Source organism: Sinocyclocheilus grahami, unplaced genomic scaffold (assembly GCF_001515645.1).
Source record: "Sinocyclocheilus grahami isolate Dianchi unplaced genomic scaffold, SAMN03320097.WGS_v1.1 scaffold1173.1, whole genome shotgun sequence".
Taxonomy (NCBI): domain Eukaryota; kingdom Metazoa; phylum Chordata; class Actinopteri; order Cypriniformes; family Cyprinidae; genus Sinocyclocheilus; species Sinocyclocheilus grahami.
In genome coordinates, this window is record NW_015506352.1 from 74,234 (window position 1) to 80,574 (window position 6,341).

The window sequence follows — 6,341 nt, forward strand, 5'->3', positions numbered from 1 at the left end:
CAGGGCATCACAGTATGGTAGGGGCATAACATTTCCATCACACGCTTGAGGTATTAGGCCAATCACAATGCAACGTGTTTCAGAAAGGCGGGGCATAGAGGAGAAACAATAATGTATAGTATGTGGAAAATAATGGTGTTTTTTTACCCTTAAACCGCATAAACAGTTCATTACACGAAATACACAAAATAATGTTCTTTTTAGCAGCATCATATGACCCCTTTAATGTTTAGAACAGTGCAAATACAAACACCATTAGAAACTCATAGTTCAGCATCACACACCATGATATGGGTTAAAATGAGAGCCAATTTCTCTCCAAAATGGTGCCAGTTTTAGCGTTTTGCAATAAAGAAATAAAAATAACTAAACTTGATAATTTATGTTACAATTTTAACATAAATGCACAGGGTTCTAGAAGGATGGCAAATTGTTATGCTGAAAATACAATTTGTAAGGGAAAATGCATTAAATAGCGAGTTATTTCTGGGGAAACGTTTTCAAAGGAAAACACACACACGCGGTCTCAGTGAATCAGCAGCATCCACAACTGAACGGAACAAAAAGTGTTGAACTTGAAAATTGTTTATAAATTCGCGAGTTCACTTGCTAAATGAAGGCGGATAGTATAAAATGGATCAAATAAAATAAAAACCCTTTTCACAGCGCGCATCACGCGCTCAAACTCATCAAAAGTCGACAAGTTCAACAAGCAACAACAACAAATTATCCAAGTGACTGCTGCAGAACGCACGCGAGGGAGAGACGAGGCGTCTCATAAGTGAGTGGGGAACTTACCGAACGTGGTACTTGCGTGAGTTAACACTTAACACTGTACGCAATACCCCTATACCTCACACCAAATTGCAGGCCGTGTAGATAGGCAAGCATATATACAAATCATTTAGTAAGCAGAAATCCGAAATTTACCTTAACATATTAAGTTAGAGGAAGATGCGACTGAATTGATGCTTGAAGAATGCACTTCCAGCAGCCATGATAAACAGTTGGCGGTTAAAGTTTTCTATGCACAATTTGATTTGACGAAAGTCACGAGACCTATTACTCTCTATCCAATCACGTTGATGGATAACAATGAAATTAAAATAAGCATGTAACGACCACAAACGGAGGAAAATAGCGGAGTAAAAGTGCCGATACATCACTTAAAATGTACTCAAGTAAAAGTAAAAAGTACACAATTTTTAAACTACTCAAAAAAGTACAATTACTGATAAAACTTAATTACTGTAACGTGAGTATTTGTAATTCGTTACTTCACACCCCTGTCAAAATGTTAAAAATGTTTTGAAAGCATTTAATAAGAATGTGTTGAAAATTCCTAACCAATCAGTTATGTTTTGCATCATGTCACTGTTTATCAGCAAACGTGTATTTATGAGTATGGCTGTATAATTTCCAGCTTGTTGAGTATTTTTTTATTTTTTCTTTTCTTTCTTTTTTTAAGTTTTCAATAAGAAATGACATAATAATTATAAAAAGTAGCATTTAATGAAAAGTAGAAATATTTCTAGCAAATATAACAATTCATTGCTACATATAAAAATAGATAATTTATTTGTTGTGCAGCCAGTGAAAATCAAAACTTCTGGTTCAGCAAAATTGTTGAGCATTGGTAGAGCTAACCTTTGTCTATGAAAATTAAGCTTTTTTAAAATAATAATATAGCATAGAAATCTCCCCCAACCCCATCAGCATCTTTGGTAAGCTCATGTTTGGTGTATAATTTGATTTGCTACGCCTTGCTCTGTGATTTGGAACTGGCTGATGGAAATGAGAATGACTGAAAAACAAACACTGCATTAGACTATTTGCATCATAAAAATTCAATAAAGCATAACCAAGAGCTGCTGTTTTGTGTTCCTGGCTCATGACAATACTGGCATATTATATTTCAACATTAGTTTTAGTATCGCATGGATCCACCTTGGTAGTTCCATCGCCTTCGCAGGCGTTCTCATTACACCGGACTACCTAGCTCTCAAGTGTTGGCAGGTAATTGTTTAAGAGCTTTCTCCTTTACCTGACAGACCCATTAATGGTTCCATTTACAGTGAATGGGCCATTCAGCCCAGTCAGTGCTCATAGAATGAGCTAATGCCACACTTTATTCAACAAGGACAGCAACCAATTTAATCTCTGGTGCTGTTGGCCATCAAGTGGTTCCTCTCTTGCCCGAGGAGAAAGCCTTGGACACCTAAACCTGTCAGTTCAGCCCTTTTCTTCATGTTTCTTTTTTCAGCACGCTCAGGAGGAAGGTGAAGGTCGAGCAGAGGCTAATGACGCTTCAACACAGAATGTTCTTTGAGATCAGGCTCCTCGACTCACAGCCTGGCAGCCGCCTCTGATTATAACAGCGATGGCTGGACAAGCGAAGGAATCGCTGGAATTGTGCTTATGGAGCAGAACAGAACGTTTGGAGATGTTTCCAGCATGTGATCAGTTAAAGAAGTTTCGCCCCTCGGGAGACCTTGAGTGTGTCGGTGGAGGACAGGTAGGGTGGTGGTGGTTGCTTGTGTTGGTAGAGCTACTGAGGAAGCTCTAAATTGACAGTTCTTGTTTGATATGAAGGGGCTCTTTTAAGTGTTTGAAGTTTGTTTTTGAAGTTGGTCGAGGTCACCTATTCACTTCGCAATAAAGCAACTGAGGTTAACCCTTATCGACTGTTTCCTTTTGGAAAGTATAAAATGTTTGTCCCTGAAAAAAACTAGACAGACGAGAAAATACATATACACTCTTAAAAATAAAGGTGCTTCACAATGCCATAGAATAACCTTTTTGTCTAAATGGTTCCATAAAGAACCTTTAACATCTGAAGAACCGTTCTGTTTGACAAAAGGTTCTTTGGGGCGAAAGAAGGTTCTTCAGATTATAAAAAGGTAAGAAAGAGATGGTTCTTTAAAGAACCTTTGACTGAATGGTTCTTTGTGGAACCAAAAATGGTTCTTCTATGGCATCGCTTGAAGAACCTTTTGAAGCACCTTTATTTTTAAGAGTGTATTTGAAAAACCCTGCCAACAGCTAAACAATTATTATGTTTGAACTTGAAAGTACTTTATAAAATGCTGTAAGGTCACTTCACTTCAGAAAGCATTAATTATAACTAGTTATGGTTAATTATTCATATTTCCCCATGAGCTAATCCGCTACAAATATGAATCAAAAACCATTCATGAATGTGTTAATTCACATTCTAGTCAATCCTGGTATGGTTTAAAAAACAAACAAACTACCAACTCTTCCCTTAAATTCCCTTAAGTTTTTCTTTTACTTTTTTGTTTTCCTGGTAAGATGACTTAATTCTCTGCAAACAGCCTTGCTCTTAGCTGCCCTCTCATTTAGTGGTATTTCTGATGAAATAAATAGTTACATTGATTCTGTCAGCCAGTTATAATGTTTCATCATGGACAGTGTTAGCATAGCTGCAGTCTATTCCATTCTGCATAAAGTTGCTCTTCAATTAAAAATGATTTCTTGCTTTGCAAGACATACTTAAAGCTAAGTGTTATTCATTATCAAATTCAAACACAGAAGAGCAGTGCTGACCTGAGAATGCATGCAATACACACACACACACACACACTACCATTCAAAGGTTTGTGGTTGGTAAGATTTAAAAATGTTTTTAAAGAGGTATTTTAGGCTCACCACCAATGCTGCATTTATTTGATCAAAAATAAAATGATATGGTGAAATATTATTACAATTTAAAATAAATTTCTGTTTTAATATATCGTAAAATGTTATTTTATTCCTGTGATGGTAAAGCTGAATTTTCGACAGCGATTGCTGTGGTCTTCAGTGTCTTTATAATTATTATAAATGTTGTTATTGACAATAGTTAAAATAATTTTTTTTGCCAAAAAATATAGTGTACATATAGTATCAACCAGCAGAGGATAATGGGGCCATAAACCATGAGCCTTTTGTGCCCACCTATTTTGAGAATTTGAGTGTAGTTAGTTAGATTGGTCTAAGAAAAGGACAAATCACAATGCTAATCATTTCATACCATTAATGTAAGTATACAGTCTTTGTTGTGAAATAACAAAATAATGATTGAGCAATGATTCTCTCAACTTCTTTCAAATAGATATCCGTATGAAAAACACAGCAGGCTGAGGCATGCAGGTCAAAAATGCATCACACTATCCTTTGTTTTTCATTCCATGTGAAGACAACACCCCTCCCTCCTCTTCTTCATCTTTTGAGGAGAAAATAGCGTTCTTTAGTTTTCCTCTTATGTGGAACAGCAGTCCTGACAGGCTTATTCTCTTCTGTATCTCTTATTAACTCAGCTGTGACTTTTTTTAATGTACCATCCTACTTCAAAGCACTGCATAATCAACACGCAGGGAGCGAGAGATGGGATCAATGGCATCAGTCCACTACCTTGTTTATTACTATAAATGTCAGCCGGCCGCTTCATCCTCAGCTGTCCACCAGCTTTGGCTGACAAAAATGTTAAATGTATTTACGACAGTCACACAATCAGATGATTCTTGGTGAGGAGTAGAACAGAATTTAGTGGGAAAATAACAGTATTTTAAAAGAAAGTGTTTTCTTTTATATGTAATTTCAATAAATACTTACAGCTAAAAAGAACTGTGGCAACTTGTGAACAACCCGGGTCCTTGACAGAGACTGAATATTGAGTGAGTGCTGAGATATATAATACTCATATTTAATGGATTTTGAAAGGTCGGAGCACCTAAAAGTGCGCTCAATCATTTTTGTCCTCATTAAAAAGTTTTACAGGTGAAGAAATTAATAGTACTTTTGAAAAATACCTTTAAAATGATGGACTTGTCACTCACATGAGAGGAAGACTCAATAGCTTTTCAGTAGCCTATCAATAGCCTTTTTTAAAGCTGATTTGTTTTACATGAAGTGAATCGATGTGATATGACTTTCTCTCATGTACACTACCATTGAATGGTTTGCGCTCAGTAAGATATATTGTATGTTATACTCGCCAAATCTGGATTTATTTAATCAAAACTACAGTAAAATAGTAATATTGTGAAATATTATTTGTTTAAAGTAACAGTTTTTATTTTAATATAATTAAAATGATAAATTAGTCATGTGATGCAATGCTGAATTTCCAGAAGCCATTACTCATTACCCTAATCCTAACCCTATGATCCTTCAGAAATCATTCTAATATGCTGATTTAGTGATTTGTTTTTATCAATGTTGAAAAAAGTTGCTTAATAATTTTGTGGAAATCATGATGTTTTTTCAGGATTCTTTGATGAAACGACAGCTCAAAAGAACAGCATTTATTTAAAATAGAAATCATTTAACATGATAAATGTCTTTACTGTCACTTTTGATCAATTTAATGCATCCTTGCTGAATAAAAGTAGTAATTTCTTTCAAAAGAATCTTAGCTGATGACATACTTTTTGAAACGGTAGTGTGAGTGTGTGATTTTTAAACATTTTTCAAAACTGCTATTAATTTCTTTGTAAAACTTTTTAACATGACAAAAAAGTAACAAAAATTACCGAGTGCACCTTTAAAAACCATGCTAAGTTAATACTGAGTACGAGCTAATATCCTTAATGTATTTGTCAGAACCCCTCAGCTGAAATAGCTGTCAAACCAGGCAGTTTAAGAACATTTCTGTGCTTTCACATCTACTTGGCTCAAATTGGCTTCTACTTTGCATAAGTGTTCCAGCTCAGCCCACTCTGCACATGCATAATGAGAAACTCTAAAATACATAAATCGAATTTGTTCCCCTCGCTTGCTGCATTTTTGCATGTGGCATTGGGCTGACAGCCATCCACGTATGCGTTGAGGCCGGTGGTTGTTAGAGTTTCCAACATTGTCTTACCCAGTAATGCTGAGTGGAAGCTATTTTGCTAGTCTTCAGGGGTCTGTTTTAACAAGAGCAAAGGGACCTCTTTTTGGAGCGAGTTCTCTTATGGCTGCTTTGTAAGGGTGCAGTTACTGCAAACTCTGAAAGTCTGGATAAACTCAGCATGGAGTCAGTATCACCTGGATTTTGTGGCCTGCCTGTTTTTTAATCTATTTGAGTATTAAAACTTCAGAGTGGTAAACCAAATGTCACCAGAAGCAGGCTCTCAATAGGCCGGTGAATTTCACAGTGATGGGGACATTCTGCTTGGACATTAAAATGCTGAAGGGAATATTTATGACATAAACACACACAAACAGATGCGACACATTCGATCAGAACTGCCTGCTCCCCCATCTGCCCACACACACACACACACACACACACACACACACACACACACACACACACACACACACACACACACACACCCACACACACACACCACCAA